Raw genomic sequence first — 23,249 nt, forward strand, 5'->3', positions numbered from 1 at the left:
GTCCGTTCTTTGTCAGTCTCAATCAGACCGTCCTGACTAGAGCAGAGCTGGGCTAACGGTCCACTGCCAAGGCTTTCCCAGCAGCGGCGGTGCTCTGCCAGCGTTACTGTTTGTGGGCATGTGTGTCTTTTGTCATAATGTTGGATGTGAAAAATACTTTGTGTGGTCTGTGTGTGTTTTTAGAAGTGTGTACATTCCAGTCCTGTCTTCCATCTGTTGTGCAAGAGGATGGATTTGGGTCCAAGTTGGTGAAATACTTTGATTCATTGAACGGCTATTGTATCACATCTGAACTTTGAAGTTCTTTGGATGTAGTTGTTATTAGAGTTGGGCTGATGGTGGATTTTTAAAGGCCGATAATAACGATAGTTTGGAGCAGGCTGATTGGCCGATATCTTCTTTACTTCTGCAGCAGCCTAGTTGGCTACTTTTGCATACGCCGTTTTTATTAAATCAATTTTGTGTCACTCCTAATTTAATCATTTGTAAGAGACTATAATGTAATGTGATTTGCTGGATTACATCATTGGAAAAGGTTCTATTTATTCACAATGGGCGGATGCGCTGTTCTGTGGCTTACAGTATGACTAGCCAGGATTACTTCTGTTGCACATGTCGTACATTGTTAAATGCCACTTCCTCTGCCTCTTATAAACCATTCATGTTTGTGCATATTCCCCGTGAAGAGAGAAAGCCAAATTGGTAAGTAAGTAAGTAACAGTTGAATGATTTCTTTTCCTCCCTGTCTGCCTGTCTTGTATCTGGGACAAAGAGCTGATAGTGCTGCGTTATGTATTCAAGAGATAACTTTTTTCTCCCCCTCTACCTTGACTTTGTGTACGGTGCGTCCATGCAAAACGGTGATATATGTCCCTGCGTGACTGGTGGCGGCTGTGCAGCCATCGGCCATTATCAAAGCCCAGTTCCGCCGATAACGAAAGTTTGTAAAACGTCCTATTGGTGCCAATCAATCGGCCAAACAGATCAATCAATTTTTGACATATTCTCATCTCATAGTATAAAGTTGTCATGGTAGACGTGTTTGCCAACAGTTTCTTACTTCCACATCCAGCAGACACTGAGCAACATTCATCTGGAGTCGTGTTTCTGGCCACCTGACAAATGAAAGTCCAATATTCACTCTTCTTTTTGGTCTGTTTTGGTCTCCACCAACTCCTGAGACAAATAAGTGTCTCTTTAGCAGCTAGATGCTCCACTATGTTCACCAGCTAGTTGCGTACTTTGACTGTCTGCTGTTTGGTGCTGGACAAATAGCATACAGTTGGTTTGTCAGACCTTTCTTGCTGCAACAGAAAGCCAAAACGATGAGCTAAAAGAGGCTAAAAAGCTCTGTTCTAGCGACACCTTCCACATGGTCATTTGAGTTGGAGTTCTAAGTTATTTCTAAATACATCTACAACTTAGTTAATATTGTTGAAAGCAAAATCTAAACATATTCCATAAGGGATTTAAAACATTCAGGCCTGTATTTGGGAAGTGGTCCAGTTGCACATCAACAGACAGCATGCTCGTACGTGTGAGTGTACTATACACAGGTCAAACTGTAGACTATGAAGGAGTGCTGGTCAGTTGTAATTCCTCGCTGGCACTTACAGGATGAGATATTGATCGCAGCACACACAACTTATTTTCCTGCTTCAAGTAAATCAGGTTGTGATTGACAGCTCCCGGACTTGGACCTGTCCATCCCCATCGACTGTTGATTTCATCAGCATACCTTCCTCCGTTCTCCAGGACCACCAGTGGGTTAACCCTGCTTTCAAATCAGCATCAGCTGCTTCTCCGAGAGGCATTTATTAACAGTGGATATTTTCCAAAAACCAAACAATATTGCCGGTTGTCTCTCTGTAAGCATGCCCGAGATTGCACAAGCCTAAGTGATTAGTTCTGCAGCGGCACAAATCGCTCTGAGGTAGATTGTCAGCGCAGAGTGCAGGAGGTCCTCGGGAGGAAAGCATTCAGTCCTCCAGCTATTTAATTATGAGGGCGGCAGACCCCTGGGTGCATGGCTTCATTCTCTCACAACAGTGGCTCGCTAACAAACTCCGTTGAGTGCCTTTGATTGATCTGTAGCCATTTGAGGTGGCCGTGAAAAGACAAAAGGCAGCAGAAGGAGGGAGTGGGGGTGGGGGTGGACAGGGCAGGGGAGGTTGGGAAGAAAGATGGGAGGGAAAAAGAAGGGGACGGGGAGCGAGCGGGATGTCTGCAGGGAGAGGGAATGAGGGATAAAGGGGAGCAAGGCGTGGATGGATGGCTGGAGGGATGGGCAGAGAGAGAGAGAGAGGGGTGGGGATGCTGGCGTCTTTCCTGGCACAGCACTTTCCTGCACACACACACACACACACACACACACACACACGGACCCGGGTGGTGCATTAAGCCAAGCGCACATCAAGCCCACACAAAAACACACTTGGTTAAAATGTTGTTAGGGCTTCCACAGTATCAGGGGAGCAGAGATGTGGATGTATTTGCATAAGTGGGTATTATACTCCGAGCCAGTGGACAGTAGCGATGGCTAAAGTAGATAAGATAAAGCTTTCATTCTCTCCCCGTCTCCCCTCCCTCACCCCCGTTACCACACACAAACTCTCCATTTACTGCTCTTTTTTTCTCACTCAGGACAAAAAAACGCCTCTCTTCTTCCGTTTCCTCCTCCGTCTCCCCTCTCGCCGACCGAACACATTTTTGTTGTGCAGCTAACATCCAACTTCTTCCCCCCCTTATCGGCTTTACTGAACTCCCAGCGTGAGAACTTTTTCAATTATCCCTGCCTCTACCTCTGTGGGTTAGGGACGAAGGAGGCACTGTTTTGGCAGGATAAAGCGTCCGCAGAGGAGAGAGAGGGGAAAAAAGAGGAGAGAGGGGAGGGGGTGGGAAGTTGAGGGAGAGATTCCGCAGTGACTCCGTTCCAACAAGTCATCTTTCATTTTTATGACTTCAATCAAGTGTCCTTGAAGCCTAAATATACTCAGATCATGCACTCTTCATCCTGGCTGGAAGGCTGGGATACCTTTAAGGATAATAATACCTGCGCTGCCCATTATGTGCCCAGGATTTTAATGAGTGTCACTCTAATGTCGTCATTTATTAGCAAACAGTGTCCTGTCGGGGCTCTGCTCTGGCACAAATACAAAAACATTTTTCTCCTGGTCATTGTCTCTCGCTGTGCAGCCTCTCTCTCTCTCTCTCTCTTTCTCCCTCCTGTATCCCCTCCCACACCTTTTATCCTCCACCTCCCTCCACTCTCTCACACACACACACACAGTCTCTATCTTTCCCTTGGCAGGAGACCACTGCAGTTTGTCACATACTGTGCAATATGGTGCAGATTGGAATCACTAAAAGAGTATTTCTATTTCTAGTTCTCTCTGTTTCTCCATCTCTCTCTCTCTTTCGGTGTGAGAGATAGGAGGGTGTAAACTTGCCGAGGATGTAACCTTGCCCAGAGAACCCCTCGCTTCAGAAAGTCAACTGTCACCTTTGTGTGTGTTTCAGGACAGTTACAGAGTTATAGGAGTGTGTAATTCCATCTGCCAGCGTCGACCTCACTGGGATACTCTGAGTGTGTGTGTAGGTGTGTTTGTGTGTGTGCTCATCAAAGAGCGCACACAGCAGGACCGCCTCCTGTTCCTTCAGCCGTTCCTATCCCTTGTCCCATTGCAATCCTTCTTTTTCTCATTAAGACGTGTCCTCTCCCCTCTCTGTTTCTCCATCTCTCTCCGGTTCCTGTCCATTTCCTCATGCTTTCTTTTTTTTCACAACCCCTTTCTCCACCCTCGACTTCTTGCTCTATCAATCTCCTCTACTCTCCATTTTTGTTTCTCTCACCCTCTCCCTCTCTCTCTCCCTCTTATCGCTTTCCTTCTCCCCTCTCTCTTTCTCCTCCTACTCATTTCCCACCTGCATGGGATTGCTGTTCGGAGCCAGCGAGCCCGGCGCGTGTAATACCCTGACCAGAGTTATTTAGCCGCGTTATGACAGGTAGGGAAATGAAATCACCACTTGGCCGTGCGCGCGTGTTTTTCTTTTCGTTCCCCTTTACTGTTTCTCCTTCCCATTTACGAGACCCTGCTGCAGGGCTATTTTTAGTCGGCTGCCACCTTCTCACTGGCTTGTAAAACCCGACCGCCAGAAGTTCACTTAGGCAGAAATTCTCTATCATGATTGCTGGATTGATGAATGATATTGTTATCTGCATTGTTCTGTTTTGGCATGAATAAAGACACACACACATCTCTCTCTCTCTCCTGCATGGTCTGTAATGTTTCATAACTACTTTGGAGAAGGACTCAAAACTTCAGTAAATCTGAGCCGACTTTTGGCTGAAGATAAATTGATCAGTTCATTGATCTTCTATTTATGGGCCATGCTAGCAGCTTGGCTCTAGGGATGGCAATGTCCGTCCGTCTGCCCATGACTACTTTGGTCCAGACTGAAATATCTCAACAAATGTTGGATGGATTGCCATTCAATTTTGTCGTGATCCCCAGAGGTTGAATACTATCGACTTTTCGTGATCCCCTGATATCCATTCCCCACGACCATGAGGTTGACGGAGGTTTTTGAGTGAAATATCTTCACAACTATTGGTTGGTTTGCCATGAATTTTGGTACAAACATTCCTGTCCCCCTCAGGATGTGATGACCTGAATTTTCCTCGAGCATATTTACATAAAAAATTTGAATTTGCCCAGAAGATTGGTTTGTTGCCAAATACCTGCAAAACTAATGACATCCCCATCAGGATCAGCTGTACTTTGTATTTAATGCTAATTAGCAAAGTGAAATGGAGAGAACATGGTACACATTAAACCTGCTAAACATCACCATGTTAGCATCGTCATTGTAAGCATGTTAGCATGCTGATGCAATGTTTGTTAATGCAGTAGCTGACAGGAAGTAAACTTGGACCAAAGCTGTTACCTTTAGCAACAGAATGGCAATGAAAAGGTCTATAGTCGGGATTAAATGAAAGATTCCTTTTAACCCCTTTAGATCACATCCCCGGTCATATTGTGCACATATTTAACAATATATGGAACAAAATTACAAAAAAAAAAAAACAATTTCTTTGTATTTTTATAACAAATTCCAATCATCTTTTCTTCCTGTAAAACAAAATATGACGTGTGCTTACGTAAGCTAGTACCAACCAATTTCAACCAATAATATCATGACATCCATCCATCAATCAATCTGCAACTTTCAGCGACAACATTCGAAGCCCGCTGCTTTTTAGCGGTCCAATGAAATGCAAAGGATTTGACTTAAATCCCTCTCGTAATTGTACATCGCTCAAATATTCCATTTTACTTGGGAATACTCACAGAACAGAAGCTAAAGACACTCTAACTTCCGTTTCACTTGGACTTTAAGGGCAAGTGAAACTAGTCTAACGGCAAACAGGTGGACAAAATGGCGAGCAATTTCTAAAAAGAAATTCAAATCATGAGATTTTTAGATTTACGCACGAAAACATGACACAAACCAACATATAATCTTATAAATCCCAACCTATTGTTCCCTCAAACATCATGAGATCTTTCGCCAGAAATGTCTGCAGGATGTCATACAGTACTTTCAAAGTAGAACACTAGGCTTCTGATTGGATCCTACTCACCGAGCTATACTAAACAATTTAAGGGGGGAGACTGTTAACATGCTTCAGTCTTGATCAATTTAAAATGTGTCTGAAATGGCGTCAGATCAGCCAGTAGAGGGGCTTTTGTTGGTGCAGCCAAAGCCCTGTTATGCCTTTGCTTCCTCTCATACTGTATGTAGCGTCATGCACACAGTTTGTATGTTTTACGACGAGCAAGTTGGTCACATCACCTCTCAAGCAGAAAATGGTTGGAATGGATTATGCTCCCTGTAGTTCTCCCCTACAGTAACTCCATGTGCTGGTGTTCTCATATTTCATTCAAAACCTTTCACACCCTCTGAAAGAATCCCGTATCAGTCCAAGTACCATTAAAGTCCAATGTGAATTGATTTGCCCATGCTTTCCGTAAAGAAGTGGCTATAGAAGCCTAGAGGTCGGAGAAAGAAGCAGGTTGGGATGTTATGGTTGCTGCTGGGAAAATGTGAGGAGAGTACAGTATAAGGTGCTTTTTTAAGCAAAGTGGTGGAAGATGGAAGAAGACCGGTGTGAAAGTGCCAAACTGTGAATGTGAAGCAGGGTGAATATGACAAAGCCGGTGCATGGTTGGTTGATATTCCCTGGAAAAATTTCCAGTTGAAAAGAAAGAAACTTTTCTGAAATGGTTCTTTGCGGGGACAAAAATACTGCTGCTTTGCTGTAAGTCAGGAAAAAAAAGCAGGAACTACTTGAGAGCACACCATTTTCATCTGCATGTTTTTTTCCCCCAAGCTCAGGGGCCCAGCCGAGGTGACAGATCGGTCCCAGGGAAAGGACAGGCTGCCTGATGTTCGAGAATGGAAGACGTGTGAAGTTCTGATCCGTAAATGTCATTTTATCTCTTGGCTATCTTTCAAGAAATCATTCACTCTGTATCTCTCTTAAGGGTGCAGTTTTCCACACACAGGCACACACACACTCTCTCTCTCCCTCATCTGTCAGATGCCTAATCTGATATTAAAAGTACTCCCAAATGCTACACTACCCTTCAAAGCTCCCATTTACCTCTGAGACACATGCGTATACCCGCCAATGGCACTCCCTCCTCTTTCAGTCTTACTTAAACACGGGCACACACCCACGGGGACATTGATTTCTTCTCCACCTTTTCTCTCTCACACACACACACACTCGCACACACCGACCTTAGGCTTGCCGCGGCAGTCGGTGTTACCGGTGTCACATGGTGTTCGCAGATTACATCACTTGTCCACTGCCCCCACCATCTTTTTTTTTGATAGAATTAAACCAGTTTAATGTAAATGTAAATCAACTTTTATTGTAACACATTGTAATATCACAGCACACAGTGAAATGTAGTCTGTGCATTTAACCCATCCTAGTATTAGGAGCAGTGGGCAGCTCCTATACAGCGCCCGGGGAGCAGTTTGGAGGTCCGGTGCCTTGCTCAATGGCACCTTGGCAGTGCCCAGGAGGCGAACTGGCACCTCTCCAGCTACCAATCCACTGTCTGTACTTGGTCCGTTCTGGGACTTAAACCCGGCGACCCTCCGGTTACCAAGCCAAGTCTCCACGGACTGAGCTACTGGCGCCCCTTAAGTTCATTTTCAGTGCCGTTTTTATCAATACAGAGCCGGACGACAGACGCTATTAACTGAAAGTATCTGTTCCTTAGGGAGCCTCAGCAAAGATTTCACACACGGGGAGAGAGAGAGAGAGTTGACAGACAAAACAATGGCGGAGGATTTGGTGTCAAAGCAAATAGCAAAAGCATCTATTTAGCGATATTTCGGATTTAAACCCATAATGAGGCAATCGTCGTGCGGAGGACAGAGCGTTCACAGCCGATGTGTGCAGCCCAGCAGCGCCGGCTGGAAACCCGTGGGCTCACAGTGAAAGCTCGACCGGAGAGGCCAGACACACGGCCATCCAACGTTAAAGACCAAAGTCAGTGCTTATGAGCATCATCTTTTCTTGTAAAATGTCCGCTGTAATCAGTAACACCGGTATTGTCACGAGTTTATTAACTGGTGAGAAAATGTCCTCACTGTGACATCCCAAACTGACATGCTAATGCCACCGCAGCCGCTCTACAAATGTCAGGTGGGGGTGAAGAAAGAGGAAGGGGTGAGATGTTGGGGGGTGGAGGATGGGGGATTGAGTGAGAGATGCACACATCAGACACGAGGAGGATTTCACTTTTGTGTGAAATCACGTTATCAGACCGGTGCAGGGTATGCCAGCCGGGAGAAGGAAGCAGGAGGAAGAGGAGGAGGGGCAGAGAGACAGGAGGGGGAAAAAGAAATGTTCTAGACACTGTAGGCTTTTACATCCTGGCTACGATATAGTATAAGCAAGAGATGTTCTATTGATGAATTATTACTAGAAAGAATCACATTCCGTGCCCAGGACTGTTTAAGTGCTTCATTTGGATGTGGATGCGGACCGGCCAACAGGATTGGGTGTCAATTTCATGGTTACTTTGTCTTGTACACCAACCTAAGCTTCAAAGAAATGTCTCAGATAGAAAGAGGAGCGTATAATCGCCGACATAATGTGCGCTCACACATGCTCGTGCATACTATGCACGGTGTTGGCATAATCTCCCCCTGCTTTGGCATGTGGATGTGCACACTTTTCATTGTATATGCATCATATTAGACACAGTGTTTCAGTGCTTGCTGCACTCACACATGTGGGTAGCAGAGTATGTTTTTAAGAGGAAGTCACACAAACCTGTACGTACACTCACACACCCTGCACTGTGCTATTTATTATTTTGTTATTCCTCATCCTGTATGGGTAACATTAATTATTCATCGCCCCAAATATCATCCCAGGAGATTAATACGAAATTTATCTGTCCCAATTCCTCACCGGCAAATGCACACCCGCGCCCAGGCTGCACCTGACACTGAGCAAGAAGCCTATTTGCTATGCAGGGGGAAACCTCCGACGAGCCGAAGACCTAAAGTTGAGTTAATTAAACATTAAGCATTAATCAAAATGGGATCGTTAATCTCGACACGATTATCTGTGATATTTTGTAAATGATGTGTTCCTCCTCGGGCATACTGAGTGGAAGGGGGGACGCACACCCGGGCATGCACGCAAGCTGACAGTCGTATATACACACTGCGGAGACGATTTGCATAGCGCGATGTGTGTGTGCGCATGTGTGTGCGTATGTGGGCTGACAAGCCAGCTCTCATTGCTCTTTGATGCCCTTTACATGTTTCAATCAACATCAATCAACGCTCGCAATGCAGCTCTTCATATTAATTGAGACTGAAAAATGCAGCCGCAGAGGGAGAGGGGAGGGAGGACATTCACAGATCAGTGGATATCGCCTTCATTCAGTTAGAACATAATGGGGTCAGATGTCATCGTCGACCACGGAAACTTCGCTGACCTACGCACACCGCACGCACACACACTCGCACAAATCACACTGGCTCACATCTGCTCTCGCCTAATTGAAAGATCGCACATTAAGGAGGTGTTTGCCAACTAAGGAAATTAAGTTTGGCTCCTAAAAGTCCCACCGCTTAGGAAGATCTGACGCATGCAATCTTTTTTATGAATCTAAATTGGAGGTGACTTTGTGGAGTGTTAAACTCTGAGCTGGCATTTACAGAAAGGATTATTGCTTTCTCTGCTTTCCCTCTTTTTTCTTTTTCTTGCTCTTTAGCTTTGAGCTGCAGCTATCACTGGGTTTTTGTCGAGAGAGAGAGAGGGACCGGGTCTCTGGCTCCGAGGCGAGTCTGGGTCTTATCGTTGGCTGACTTTGTTTCTGGATATGTCTGTTGCCTTTTAACACCCGTTCAGCCTCAAACATTGAGTGTTGATGCCCTTTCATAAACTCACATTATCATCAGAGACCATGCATGCATGGACACCCAGGCACATTGTTTCACACACAGTCATACATGTGTACATTCAGCACCAGAGAAGTTGCCATCTAATCCCCTGCATTTCGCTCCGAGCTGACAATAGTTGCTTCGCTGTAAGTGGGCCACCCTTGCGCCTTTGTTGATGATAACACACCAAGTTATTTTCCACAACTATGAACTGCTCCAATTACACCCCCCGGCTAGAAGCACTAATGGCAGATAAGTGATTAGGACCTAGTGCAGAGATTTGCCCCATTTATTTGATGCTGCAATTAATACTGAAACTGAGGTAACAGAGAGCCAGATTAGTGACTTCTTTTTTTTTTTCTGCTGCCCAAAGGGAAGAGGCCGAATACCCAACAATGGTAGTGATTACATAAATGGGGGGTCTTAAAGTCCTGTTGGCTTAGAAGCATGTATCTGCAAGAACATTCTTCTGTGTTTTCTTGACTCTGCATCCAACGCAGCCTTCCAAAACCATATCTCAGTGAAAAGAAACTGCAACTGGACTCTCTCCCTGTACAGAATCTAATCAGAAAATATGCTTATTGGCTAAAACCTCCAGGGTCTCCAAATGCCCTAGGTAACTGTCTGTAGATTACATAGTTCCTGGCAATTTCACTGATGGCAAATTTGCACTACTAAACAACTTTAAAAACTAAACTGAAAAAGGTCACAAAGCGGGTCCTGAATTTTGATCAGTCTTGAGGCCCTTTTTCATCGAAGGTCTCCCTGTGAAACTCTGGTTTTAATACCTCTAATAATATTAAATTGACATTATGCTGACATGGTGGATATCTCTAAAGACATTTGTGCTTCGTTAAATTACCAAAACAGACTGACACACAACAAACCAGGTAGTATTAGGCAGTGTTTGATTCGTTGTTTGGCCTATAAAATAATGAAAAATGTCAATCAGTGTTTGTCAAAAAGCCCGAGGTGACGTTCAACACGTTTTGTTAGTCCTCAAGGATACACATGACCCGTTTTGGTGAGTGTTATTGAATGTTTGCATAGCTTTTGTTCGTTCACAATAAAATGCCACAGGGCACCTTTTAAGTTTTTGGAGATTTTTGTCGTCATGGTTACAATAAGAGCTACATGGTTTAGGGTTGGGGAACAGTCATGGCCATCATGGCTAAAACAAACTAACATTGACTGTCTGTAGGAAAAGAGGAGCAAACAGTGGTCTCATTTGTCATAGTCTGATGTTTTGTTGACCCAACTAACCACACCGACCGCCGACCTCCCTCTGCGGCCACTGTAGACGTCTTGTCAATTGAACGTATTTCATTTTGGTGCGTTTGCTGAAACAACTGTCGTTTTTCTTGGGAGGACAGTCTCTCTGTGTACCTGTGGAGCAAAATGGGCCCACAGCTCATTTCTGCACAGAGCCCCCCTAGTGGGTTAAGTGGCTCTGTCCATGATATGTGCATTAGTCACCAAAGTGCCAAGGGTTGGATATAATAACAGATCAAAATTGAAGAGGCAGTATTGACATATTGTTACGTGTTCTTTCCATTACAGTACGTGTGATTAATTCTGGTCTTATGAATGGAATGAAACAATACTACGTTTGTCAAACCCCACAATGGATGCGCATCTTTAAGGTTGCTTAAGGGTTACATCTAAAGGGAGAGATTGATGAACTAATTAGACCTCTGTATGGAGGATGAGTCATCAAAATGACTAATGGCATATTTACAAGGAAAAAAAGGGCTCAAGGGCTATGTTAAGTGCAAAGTTTTTGTAATATTATTTTATTATTTTCATCTGTATCATCCCCCAAGAGTATGTTAAGTACACCACTTTAGCCCTGAAGAAAAAAAATCCTTGTTTATTTAATGGGTTCCTTAAGTGAGTAGAGTGACGGCGTATTATCCCGTCGAACACATCAGATACATTCACCGTTTATGCATTTAGATGGTGCACAAATGCGGTGCGACTGGCTGGAAAAACTGTATCAGTCAGGGATTCACTGCTTTGCTCTTCATAGGACTTCATAGAGCTGTGGTTGCTAAAGGCTGACATTTACTGTACTTTAGATATCATATGGTATGTGTAACCACTGGAGCATTTGGCCAACTATTTCATTACAGCAAAGTATAATGTTTGTTCCTTAACAACATCACACGGTATACAATAGCACTTTGCATGCGGGTGAAAGTTATTCTACAGAGGTGTGACCCTGAGATCAACGTAAGCCGTGAGCGAACTGTACTCCTCCCTCTGTTTTCGGATGAATAATCAAGCAACCTGCAAGAATATGACTGTTTACTATTATCCAAGGAAGGGAAACAGGACAAAATATTTCCCTCCTGAGAGACATTTACTGCATTTTCAAATCTGCATTTGACAGCTGCACTGCTGTTGTTTATGTTTTGTAGTTTAGGCTCTGATGAAAAACATAGTGTGTGAGGCATGCATAATCATAACGTAGCAGCTTACGGGGCAAACAGCTGGCTGCCAAGGTCACTGGTTTGAATCCCACAATATGTTGGTGCGAATGAATGAATGGGAGTGAATAGCACACTTTCCTGACCCTTCTAAATGACCACTGTGCTGTTCTTGAGCAAGGCACTTCTTCCTCCTGTCAAGGTTAAAAGGACGTGCTTGTGTGTTGTGCAGCTCTCTGAATATGACAACCGGTCTGTTGCTGTAGAAGAACATGCATGCTCAGCAAATAGTCCCAGGATGAATAAAGGTTTAAATATAGATGTTACAGTGGTAGCTGTTGTAGGAAAACATGTCTACATCTACTTTGAATTAGGGCTGAAGCAGCCACTGCAAGTAATCCTCTCTTGAAAGTTATTAATTAGAACAACATTAGCACAGTTTATTGGCAGAGTGAGTTAATGACAGGCACAGATGCACGAAATTTATATGGGCGTGTGTTTTCCTATGTGTATGTGTGGATGGAAAAGCCAGGGAAATCCTGGTTTAATACAACCTGGGTTGAACATACAGGTTTTCAACAAACTGCCAGGTTAATAAGGTTAACCCATAGAAATAGAATAGGAGTAGAACGGCCTGTTTTCCGTGGTCATTTGACGATAACAAAAGAAAATGGCGATTGTTTTTAGTTGTTATGGTGACAACACATGTCAGTAGGGCCGTAAAGTGTTGTCGCAGCTCGCCGGGAAGGGATTGGACGCAGCTCCAGACGCCACATCCATGCCAGAGACAGATGGGCTGGCTAGTTAGCTAGGTAGCTTGTCCATCCACGGAGCGGTGGGGAGTGAGGCGTAAGGACAGCTAGAGCCAGCCACCGGCCCGCTGTTCAGCTCATTTTCTGTAACCGGTGTCGTATTAAAGCATGGCAGAATAAGCAAGCTATAGCTAACTAGCCAGCTGTTCGCTAGTTACTCATCTGGCGATAGCAATGTGCTTTCCTACGCTGTGACAAGACTGTGTGGATGCAGCATTATAACTGCAGTAGGCAGAATGTTTTTGGCATCATTGGGCAAACAATCCATAATAACCTTTCAGCATATTGCATATTCAAGTGTTATGAGAGAAAACTAGATTTCTGCACTTCCTCATGGCTCTGTTTTCAGGCTTTAAAAATCTAGCCTGTGACGGGAGACTTTGTCCAATCACAGGTCATTTCAGAGAGAGAGAGCGTTCCTATTGGCTCTTGATTCAACAGGCAGCTGTCAATCACTCGTGAATGCTGATCATACGGTCAAATTAGGCAGTGCTGATCAAATATGAATTAATATTCTGTTACTGTAATGCCTATTTCTCTCCTCAAATGTTTTCAGAAACATCTTGTAGTGCACTGTTTAGCTGTAAAATGAGAATGTTTGCTCCGGGCGGTGCTTGGTATTTCCTGAACTGATCTCTGCTGGGTCACAAAGGTTCTCAGTTTACAGCTAAACAGTACACTACAAGATGTTTCTGAAAACATTTGAGAAATAGGCATTGCAGTAACAGAATATTGATTCATATTTGATCAGCGCTGCCTAGTTTGACCATTTGATCGGAGTTCGTGAGTGATTGACAGCTGCTCAGAGACGGCAGACTCTAGCTCGGCTCTGATTGGTTGTTTTCCTCCGGTCTTTGAAATCTTGCAGATGCTATTAGGAGCACCAGGAGGACACAGAGGCACATGATTTTTTTTCAGATTACCTGTCTCGTGCACTACTGTCAGGATATAGTGACCGCTTTATAAAGATTACTTTTTTTAATCATATTTGATCCAATTCGACCCACTACTGCTTTAAGTTGTTAAATTTTACTTATTTACTTTGGCTCTCTATTCTTCCTAACGTTACTACTCCACTGCTCGTTTTAGTCTATCTGACTATCTGATTATCGAACCACATGTTACCACCGTTACTTTGGAGATTGCAATTGTATAACTGACAGAAATCGGGGGGAAAAGTATAAAATAAGACCCAAGTTGTTATAAAGTGTGATTTTTCTTTCTTAAGGTTCCTTCTGTGGTTTCTCAGTGCAGCCATACTGCTTGCATCTGTATCCATGTCCTTGTCCCCGCTTTTCTTATACAGAGCTCATGTCCTTTGAAAATTACTTTCTGAGCCATTTTCTCGAGCCTTTTACCGAAAACCAAAGTTGACGCTGAGAACAAATCAAAAATCTCAAAGCGAATCCCCCGAGGCTGGGTGGGGCCCAGTACAGGGGGACAGCGGATTGGGTTGATACAGCAGCAGCACACCACAAGGACATTTTACTGCTGGATTTCATTTCCTGCAAAACTCTATATATTCATCTAGTAAACAAAACAATCTGCTAAAAGGTATGACTCATGTTTATAATAATACTAATCTAAAATGTGCCTCACGTTGATGCCTGGAATCATTTTCAGAGGGAAGAGTAAGCAGTATCATTCTTTTTCAAATACGCCACTCTGGAATGAAACTCTCCATTTCTACATATCCTGCTCATTTTCCTCACCAGAACTGGGCCGAGGCCAAGCAACATGTTCATCTGTGCCCCAAATCAGCTCACCCCAAATGGCCCCCGAATCGACTGGAACTCACAGTCACATTAGAGAGGCACTTCTGGCGTGAACGGGGTGCCGTTTGTCATACATATTACCCCAGATTCAGATTGGAGTCTAATAGACTTTTTGTTCACTTCTTCTGTCCGCGTCGCTCTCGCTCCCAAATTTTTTTTCCCCTCGTCTCTAATTAGCCCCTTTATGCTCGCTCTTGCACTTGAAATCGTTCAATCCGGCCCGTGCATTTTCATCTCCTCTGTCTCTCTCCGTCTGCCTTTCCATCTCTCCGTCATCCCTCTCTTATAGAGATGGATGAAAGGGGATATCAGGGAGTCTGGGCGGAGAGCTCAGCTGATAGGCTAAATCAAGGCAGGTCATTTACTCACCGTGAGCCCATCCATCCTTAAGCCCCCACTCTCACACCCACACATCCTTGACTCGACACACACACTCCTCGCACAAACACACTGCCCCTAAATGACTTCCATCTCTCTCGGTGTATTATTTTACTCCTGGGAAGTCTGCTCCGAGATTCAGTATTCAACTGCGACCGGAGCAAAGGGATCTTTTCCATTACGAAGTTGTTTCGATCACACGAACCCGAGCACACTCACGCTCAAAACAAACACGCACACACACACTCTAAGACTAAGAAATATCACAAGTACTCAGACACACACTCGGTGCTCTAGACACCTCATTACTGGCATGGCGTGCTTTCACCGCTGGGGTGTTGTGAATAAATGTGTCCCCCCTGAAGTTGTTTCTGTTTGCGGCTATGCTCCCCGTGGACTGACTGTTAATGACATCACGCCACTCTGCATCTGTACTTGGGGAACTGTTGGTATCGTTCTCACGGTAACTAAATAATGTCGCCGTGTCATTGGTCCAGATGCCTGCTGGTCGAATTACAACCCAGCGAGAGGCCATTTTCTACCCAGACAGCCTCCGCGCCACCCAGAACAGCTTATTTTACCCCCCAACATGATGGCATGATTACTGCAAAATGCTTGACGCCACCTCCAGCAGGTTAGCAAGTCAGCGAGGGAGGAAGATAAAACTTGTGGGAAGAGAGAGAGAGTTATGATCTAGAAAACCGCGGTGATGGAAAACCAGCGGAAGGTGTTTCGAGAAGGAACAGAGGCGCACCATCGCGCTGTGTTCGTGTTTGACAGATGCGCGGCGTAATCAGAATACGGCGTGTATGCGCTACTGTAGAGTGGATGGATGAGTCAGGGGAGAAAATGCGATTACAGCGGCAATCATAACTCAGATTAGCCTTCCGCTGTACCTCTCGCCACTGTTCAACACAGGAATCAATCACCATCACATTCGGTACGCCGCCTCATATCACACACAGGGCCACACCAAAAGGACAAATATTATTCTCTCCGGCAGAGAAAACAACATTGTCTATAGAGCAAGGACAACAATCGCTCTCTTTAATAAATAACGGCAGCTATTATGATCATAAATAGTGAGGGGGGCCAGAGGCTGTTTGTAGGGGGGAGGATGATACATGAATCCATTCAGCATATTTCTGCTGCGGGCCTGTATCTCTGCAACCGAGGGGATCAAAGGAGCTCCCGACAAAAGAGGCGCCGATGCAGCGTGCTGAGATGACAGCCTTCACCCAATGCTAGCAGTGCACTCAGCACTAACATTGGCTGACTGGAGACCTGACTAACCAGTCCAGAACAGCACTTTCAGTCCCCCCGCTGTTTCCTCTATCTGATTATTATTGATGACATCAGGACATTCGCGAGGCCCGCGGAGGCTCATTAAATCAGAAGTCAACTGATAATGAAAGTGAACACTCTACACTGGATTACTTCATTTACTCCACGCTGCAAGAGTAGCATGTGTACGCTTTGATACGCACTTGCATTTTATGAACTCCCAAACGGATCGCCGTTTGATTGTGACTTGATAATCGTGTTGCAAAAAAATTTCCTCATGGGTAATGTACAAAGCTCACATTCACTTGGCTGCTTTGAGTGTGTGATCAGTCAATCTGTGTGTGTGTGTGCGTCGTAATATGTGTGCGCACATGTGTGTGTGTCTCCATTCTAGCTTTCATTGCTGCGGGCGGGAAAATGCTGCTCTGTGTCTTGATCATTCGAATTAATTTGAAGCCACGCTGAGAACAATATTCCATCAGATGGTTTGTAAATCACAGGCATTCTCATTTTCGGCACTCACACACTCTCGAAGACGCACTCTCGCACTCAGATACTTTGTATACACAAATACAACTACACAAACACATCCACCTCGTTACGGTTGGTTTCACGCCGATGTAGAAAATGAGCGAATCCCATTTTCTCCCAGCCTTTTTCTCCCATTCCGAATGATCCCCATAAACTCCAAGCCTGGAGGAAAAAAGAGGAGACATGGCCCGTCAAGTCTTTTTATGGCTTTTCCCACATCGCTCAGGACTACAATGGTGTTTTTACGATGTTACTGTATAACCCCCCCGCCCGACCCACCACACCACCAGGGAAACTAACAAGGTCCTTATGTTTAATGGACTCAACACGCTCATACCTCCAGCAGCCCCCAAATTGTCAGAACGATGCGCAGCCCAAGCAACGAGCAACCATTTCCCTCTAATCAAACCTAATTTGAAGTGCGTTATACACTTTTTTTCGCCTGTTGGTTCATCACGTTTCTCCCCCCAAAGGGCCACAATCTCCTGCACACTTTTCTGCTCAATCACTATATGGGAGATGGTGGGCGTAACTGGATCCCAGTCAAGGTATTTGCATATGTAATTTAGCAGTGACGATCGACTGTTAACTGTGAAACAAGATTGAGCCCCCTCTTTCAATCTGTGGCCAGTCCTGTGGTGGCGCCTAATAGCGTGTATCTTACTACTTATCACTCTGTTTCTCTGAGCCAACAGGCTGTTATGCTTAGATAACCATAGTCATTTGCTGCGTTAAGTGGCTGATTGCTTCACAGTTGCGTGTGCGAGCATGTGGCACACTTTCATGCATGTGTGAGCACATAAATGTAATTTTCTGCCACGGCCTGTGTGTTTATTGCAGTTTGGTGTGTGCGCGTGCACGTGTGTCTAACGGCGGCAGGCTCTTTCCCCCCCCACAAAGCTTAGCTCCAGTCCCCGGCAGCATGGCTGAGTAAGATTAAAGTCAGCCATATTACACTTAGCGCCGGGAGACGTAAGGAAATTGGGAGAAAATTAAACAATGTCATTTGCATACAATTACACAACAGCACGGCAAAACAGCTCGGTTAGCCGCTGTCTGGTCAGCTAAAGAGCGCTGCTCTGTGTTGCTTCTTTAACTATGCAATCACCCCTGTTTATTTGAGCTGCGAGAGAAAGTTGGAAATAATCACACACGTCCGACAGTTTCTTTATTCATTATGTATGAGCTGATGCATGCTAGTTGCTCTTGTTTTACTCCTTTGACAGTTCTGCACCGCAGGTTGGATCAAATTGCTTAGGTTGGATCATTCCATGCGAGCATGTGAGCCCACATCCGCTGTGACATTTTAGTCTGACATTCACGTTACGATGGGCTCAGTTTCCATCTCAGGCGTTCAGGTGAACTATAAGACTTGCACCCTGCTGAGAAAATCTTTCTCTGTCTTCCTCAAGACACGCCGCCGTCACCGCCTCTCTTTCAGCTACATTCAGATGCAAACCAGCACCTTTCGCCTCCTTTCACAAAATACGGATATTAAACCACATATCAATTCCTCTCCCATCTTTCATCTCCAACATATATTCGCATTCACACACCGATCTGTCTCTCTTCCTATCTCCATCCTCCCAAACACACAGCCAACTCACCTGGTGAAATATTAATGTGCTCAGTGAAGTGTTCTTGTTTGGAGTGCTGCCCTGACCGTGAGCTTTGTTTCTGGGCCGAATAGAAAGCTAAGCAGCCCATTCACAGGCTCAGGCAGAGGTCCACACGTTGGATGCAACGGCGAGGACAACTCGGGAAAAATGCCCTCGCTGTCTCCCCACCGACGCTTTGCTCAATGCAAATGCTTCATGAGTGCTATGTCAAGCCCGGCCGAGGCCGCTGTGAGCTTTCACAATAAGTCAAGCTGCAGCGAGTTAAAGAGATCCCTAGCCCGGAGCTGTGGAGGACGGACGAGAGGAGATACCCGGCTTTTCAGAGCTTCGGCTTACATCTTAGGCCTCTTTAGCTTCCCTCAACCACCAAAACCCTCCAACACACAAGTCCCACCTCTTTATTTTTTGCTCCAACTTGCTTTTAATAAGCTCTGAAACTGCAGGTGCTGTTGTTTCTTCTGTGCCCCCCTTTCTTTTTTGGCGTTGTGCATTCGGTTGCACACCTTCCAAGTGTTTTCTCATGGAGGCCTAAATAAGGAATGAGCTTAGTAACTGGGAGCTGCTCCCTCCTGTTCTGATTCAACGCACTCCTGTCGGTTTGCTTACTCCACATTGCTCAAAGATCCCTCTGGGTTTCTGCTTGAGTATTCACACCATGCTGTGTTTGTACTGTATTTGTGTGTGCGCTTGCACCGGTGCCTACTGCATGCGTGTCCGTCTGCTGTCTTGAGTTTCGGCGCATGTACTGTATGTGCGCACATGCAGTTTGTTTGAAGACCTGATCTTCGGGCATCAAACAACACTCCGGATTTGTTTAGCAGAGGTTCGGTTCAAGGCTTCTAATTTGCAGATGTGTGAGAAGCGGTATGGATTTGATATTTTATACCGGAATAATGCTGACATTTCTTTTAGACGTGCTTATCTGGCATTCTTAGTTCAGAGTCTTTAGAAACCCGTGCTTGCTTGCGCATAGAGCTTTTACCTGAGAAGAGAAAAAAAGATAAGAGCATACAGACAAACACACACTGGACCTTACGGCTTGAAAATGTGTCGCTGCTTAGAGAAAACACCAATTACGTTCCCAACCGAGCCTGAAAAAGACCTGTGTAAAAGATCAGTCTGGGTGTGGATTGACCTGAGCAGTAGAGCCGGACTTAGACGGCACCATGACTGACAGGATCGAGCCTGTTTGTGTCAAGCTAGTCTCTGAACACTGAAAAAAAAAAAATCATAGACATGTTTCTGTTTTTCAGAGAAAACTGCCAATAGTCAAACTTTCCAGTTCCAGACAGTACAGCCACCTTTTTATCTTGTCTAGATTGTGACATCATAAAAAAAACCTACTGCTTGCATTCCTCTAGAGAGCACAACACGACCCAGGTTCCCTTTGGTCTGCTAAAAAAAAAAAAATGACATTTTACATTCAAATGTCCGATAAGTTTAACAGCAAATTGGCCCCGACCCAGGGCGAAAGCACTGGATGTCGAAAATAAACACAAATTCTAGCAGACAGCCTCAGCGGATTTGAAGATCTGCATTTACGCATACATATATGCATACATTACACACACATACATTACGCATCTAGTGTGTCACAGGGATAAACACTGATGTTGCCAGCTTATTTTTAAGACATGCTGGATTAAGCTGGAGTGATGACTGGCAGGGATTTCATTATTCTTGTTACACTGAAATTCTTCAAGATGCTACATGTTAGGATTTTGTCATTGTTTGATTAACGATCGTTTCAGCCTGTTTTGAGAATTAGTGGCAAACGGCTCTTTATTAGATTCATAAAGAACATACAATGTGTGTGTGTGTGTAAAAGGATGTAGTAATGACTACAGGAATTAAATGGAGGCTATCTTGCAGTAAGATTTTTGGGGCTTACCATGATTTGGCATCAGCGGCTAGCTCAAGAAGTGGCCCACTGAGCAGCCAGACCACATTTAAGATGTCCAATTCAAGTTTTTTGCGATTGGTCCGTTACGTAACGATATGGAGATGGTCGGCTTAAAGGAACGGAGTGTAACAATTTGGGGGATCTATGTTTGGCAAAAATGGAATATGATATCAATAAGTATGTATTCTTTAGTGTATAAGCACCTGAAAAGAATCGTTGTGTTTTTGTTACCTTAGAACGAGCCATTTACGTCTACCAATGGAGCGGCCGCCATGTTTCTACAGTAGCGCAGAACAGACGAACCAAACATTGGCTCTAGATAGGGACATTCAGGTTACCATTTTTTTCACATCGGTCACCGTAGTTCTCCTACACGCTTGGTACATGGGAGAAGTTTTAGTTGGTTGCAATTAGGATTATTAGGCGATATGTTAAAATTTTCCAACCGTCCGTCATCAGCCCAACAACCGGTGATTGCCGATATATTCATGCAGGTGTGTGCATGTCCCCCGGGAGATCAGCTGTTCTAGTAACGGAGCATCATTAAACACATTTCATTCAAACTCAACAGAAACTAAATAAAACTCATCAAAACCGTCTTGGTTAATCTTTCCAACAATCACCAACTCTGGTTTTGTCGAAATGAACCCTTATTTCACTGAGTTACATGTGAAAATATGCTGGCTCTGCACGTCATTTGGGGGGAAATTACTTTGAAAATAGATTCAGAATCATCAGAAAATGGCTGAGAGAGAGACTTCGGCTGACAAACATTGTCCAAACAATCGCCCACAAGAAAAACAGTCGATGGCTGATATATTGGTCCATTCGCCCAGCCCTAGTTGCAATCTGCAAGCATGCTTTCAGACCAAAAACAGCTGTGTTACAAAAAAAATACAATGGGCTGTGTTAATGGTAGCATGTTGCTAAAGGTGCTGGTGAGACAATGAAATAAATCCAGTTTGAGTGACAGATTAATGTGTTGAAGGCTTATCGGATGCCTAAACACGGTACACCAGTTTATAACCCTGTGAGACAGAATTTGGAAGGAATTCTGGAAATTTCCCACGTTCAACCTTTTGGACTGACCACCCTGTGTTTTTGTTTTTTTGCCAAAGCCGTCTGCGTTGGCATCCCTGGCGCTGTGTCACCAAAGTGGCCTCATTTAAATGAATGAGTTGGCTGTATTTTTTTTGTTCATTGCTGTTGTCTTTCTGATCACGGCTTAACAGTTCTCAACACAAAACAACAAACAGGTGTAGGCTCTCTCCCAGCCCAACAGCAGCTCAACAAAGTCGACTCTCCACGCTGCTACGCAGGACTTAATACACCTAATAAGAGCCTAATATTAAACCTAACACAGGTTGAAACCACACCTGGGGTTGTGTTTACTCAGAAACTTTTAGTGATATTTCATACTTGATGCTGTTTTGTGTTATTATTAATGTACATTACCTTGAACAAGGCTTTTTCGAGAAAGTACATCACATTTGTACCTATAAGCACAGCAGAAAATGCTGCTTGGGAGTTATTGCTCTAATATATCACTGGAATTAATTGTGCCAAAACATTCAAATGCAGTCAAGAAGGGACTGCGGTTGTAATAGGCAATAACTCCAGTGCTGTTTTTTAAGTTTCATTGGGTTGGTGCTTGTCACGTTTGATTGCCCCCCAGAATTTCCGAATAAGTCCTTCCTCCTCCAGTCATAACAGCAGAGTGCTTCCCCGTCTTATGGACTGGAACTCATGCCTTCACGAAAAGCCTCATATCGCTTTATCTCCTCAGAATCACATCACAGCTCCCACATCTGCCTCCTCCTTTCCCTCTAATTTGCTTTCTCTCCTAACGGCAGCAAGTACAAATACAACTCCTCTAATGCTCCGGTTTCGCTCTTGTCATTATTCTCACGTCCCCGCTCTTGAAGTAATTCTACCGTTGTGCTCACTGTGAGTCGCTCTGGATAAGAGACGCCGGCTAAACGCCTCAAATGTAAATGAAGTTGTAAAAGCATCTCTCTAAAAGTCAAGCAAGTTAGCAGTAATTGTCAGCGCCAGAGAAATAATAAAGTAACGCTGGTGCAAAACAGCTGACACAGCTGGGATGTCGCGCAGATGATCATTATTACAATTAATTTGACAATGATATATCTGGTAAGATTCTGTCTCTGATTTTATAACAAGCTGTATTCACTAGGAGCATGATTTACAGCGTTTTTGTACACGCTCATCTTCTGTTTGGTCACATTCTCCCATTTTTGCCATTTTTTATGCATACTTTATTCAGAAACATAACATTAATATTTGTCCGTACATTAATATTTAAAGGATAGCTGGCATAGATTGATCGTACCCAGAGCAATGTAGAATAAGAGCAGATATATACATGCTAATTCCTCCAGCTGCCTTGAGGCTGTTTTGATCTTCTATCGTCACATTTTGGGCGCTTTGGGATTCTTTGACAAAATATGCGTGATGTCAGTTTAATTCCTGACAGTAATGTGATGAATCACACCTGTAGCCGGCACCTCCTTCCTATCTCTATTCCTGTGTGCCGCCTGCCGCCGTCTCACCAACAACCCACCACCACCGCCACCGCTACCTTTCCGGCCCCCCGTTGAGTTCAAACGGAGAGTCCTATTTTCACTTGTCCCCCTCACACACACTCCAAGCCTCTCTCAGGAGGATAAACACATACGCCGCATTAATTCAGCCGTGTCTTTGCAGACTTCTGTCAAATATATATTTTTTTAACTCTCTTAAGGGACTCAAGGACTCTCAACAGAGGGTCCTTCCGTTTACTTTGTACTCCCGGGTGGGATATTTCCATTTGAATGGATGCCTGTAGGTGTGGGTTGGGTTTAGATATCTTCAGATACACGTGTGTGTGAGTGTTTTCCAGAAGTTTCTTCATGCATACTTTATTTATCTGCATTGATTTACAGTACATGCACAAATTTAATGAAGTATTGTTCATGCTTTTGGTGTTTTGTGTGCACATCCGCTCCTGCATATGTTATAAAGATGCTGAAAATGCG

General features: G+C 44.4%; 1 protein-coding gene across 3 annotated transcripts in view; it reads left to right on the top strand.

Moving 5' to 3' along the window:
- The window catches only part of LOC141783318 (glutamate receptor ionotropic, NMDA 3B-like), an 87,377-nt gene that overhangs the window by 16,643 nt on the left and 47,485 nt on the right, over positions 1-23,249 (top strand). The gene's annotated exons all lie outside the window — the stretch shown is intronic.

Source organism: Sebastes fasciatus, chromosome 15 (assembly GCF_043250625.1).
Source record: "Sebastes fasciatus isolate fSebFas1 chromosome 15, fSebFas1.pri, whole genome shotgun sequence".
In the NCBI taxonomy this organism is placed as follows: domain Eukaryota; kingdom Metazoa; phylum Chordata; class Actinopteri; order Perciformes; family Sebastidae; genus Sebastes; species Sebastes fasciatus.